This window comes from Suricata suricatta, chromosome 8 (genome assembly GCF_006229205.1).
Source record: "Suricata suricatta isolate VVHF042 chromosome 8, meerkat_22Aug2017_6uvM2_HiC, whole genome shotgun sequence".
Taxonomy (NCBI): domain Eukaryota; kingdom Metazoa; phylum Chordata; class Mammalia; order Carnivora; family Herpestidae; genus Suricata; species Suricata suricatta.
Window position 1 is genome coordinate 31,727,496 of NC_043707.1, and position 1,993 is coordinate 31,729,488.

The 1,993-nt window shown below is 40.7% G+C and overlaps 1 protein-coding gene across 1 annotated transcript in view; it reads left to right on the forward strand.

Annotated features, from left to right (window-relative positions):
* LOC115298293 (cytochrome P450 3A12) overlaps positions 1 to 1,993 on the forward strand; it is a 51,472-nt gene that overhangs the window by 43,365 nt on the left and 6,114 nt on the right. The window lies entirely within an intron of this gene.

Here is a 1,993-nt window from a genome sequence, read left to right on the forward strand (position 1 = left end):
TCATATTGCCTGGGTAACAAGAACTAGAGTGTTGTTCATTTTCTTTTCTTTTTTTTTTTTGTTACTGTTTTTATTTTATTTTAGAGAGAGAGATAGATAGCATAAGCAGGGGAGGGTCAGAGAGAGAGGGAGACACAGAATCTGAAGACAGGCTCCAGGCTCTGTGCTAGCTGTGAGTACAGAACTGATGCGGAGCTCAAACCCATGAACTGTGAATTCATGACCTGAGCTGAAATTGGATGCTTAACTGACTTAGCCACCTTGGCACCCCCATTTGCTTTTCAGAGTGATTTCTCCTAAGTTCATGTGGGATGGGAAATATGGGGATCTACATGGATATTAGATGAAGTGTCATCTCTAATTATCTCCATGTAACAAGGCAGGAACTTGGGCTACAAAGAAACAACATAATTTTTTCATAATTTTTTAAATGTTTATTTTTGAGAGATACAGAGCATGAACAGGGAAGAGACAGAGGGAGACACAGAATATGAAGCTGGTTTCAGGCTCTTAGCTGTCAGCACAGAGCCTGATGTAGGGTTTGAACCCGTGATCCATGAGATCATGACCTGAGCTGAAGTCAGACACTCAGCCAACTGAGCCACCCAGATACCCAGAGAAATAATATAATTTTCTTACACTACCACGTAACTAGTGGTGAAGAAGGTAAGCTAGGAGCCAGGGTCCCTGAATCCTGATCAACCACATAACCTCTATATGTGTTGGTTCTTAAATATAATAGCAAGCAAGCAATGACATATATTGACCACACTGTTTTTACATCTCTGCCCAAAGTGGAATTCCTTGTTTATGAAGAGACCTGGCCTCTGGGGCTAGAATGGCTTATTTTGTGTGCAGTGAAACCCCAACATGACAACTATGAGATGCTTCCAGCAACGGGCTGAGAGTAGGGTCCTGATCCCCTTTACAACTTTCCCTAGAACTGAAATTGTGTGCCCACAATTGGTAGAATCTAATCCTATCCTTCTCTTGCCATATTTTCGTTGAAAGGAACTAATGCCTCCCAAAGATTTTTATAGTTTTTATATAATGTTTTCCCCAAATATTATATATATAACTGAAGAGGTAGGAGGCAGAATTTTCAACTAAAAGGGTTTATGTGCATAGGAGATATTCTCTGTTGCATGTTCTTTTTTCTTGGTACAGATATGTGGCCCTGTTTTATTTTATTTTTTTAATAAATATTAGGTTTATTCAAGTTGTACTTTTAATTTATTTTATTTTATTTTATTTTTAATAGTTTATTGTCAAATTGGTTTTTATACAACACCCAGTGCTCTTCCCCACAAGTGCCCTTCTCCATCACCACCGCCTCTTTTCTCCCCTCCCCCTTCCCCTTCAACCCTCAGTTCATTTTCAGCATTCAGTAGTCACTCAAGTTTTGCTTCCTTCCCTCTCCCCAACTCTCTTTCCCTCTTCCCCTCTCTCTGGTCCTCCATTAGGTTTCTCCTGTTTTCCTGTTAAACCTATGTGTGCAAACATATGGTATCTGTCCTTCTCTGCCTGACTGATTTCGCATAGCATGATACCCTCAAGGTCCATCCACTTTCCTACAAATGGCCACATTTCATTCTTTCTCATTGCCATGTAGTACTCCATTGTATATATATCACATCTTCTTGATCCACTCATCAGGTGATGGGCATTTAGGCTTTTTCCATGTTTTGGCTATTGTTGACATTGCTGCTATGAACATTGGGATACATGTGCTCATATGCATCAGCATTTCTGTATGTCTTGGGTAAATCCCTAGCAGTGCTATTACTGGGTCATAAGGGAGTTCTATGGATAGTTTTTTGAGGAGCCTCCACACTGTTTTCCAGAGCGGCTGTACCAGTTTACATTCCCACCAACAGTGTAGGAGGGTACCTGTCTCTCCACACCCTCGCCAGCACCTATAGTCTCTTGATTTGTTCATTTTAGCCACTCTGATTGGCGTGAGGTGGTATCTCACTGTGGTTTTGATTTGTAT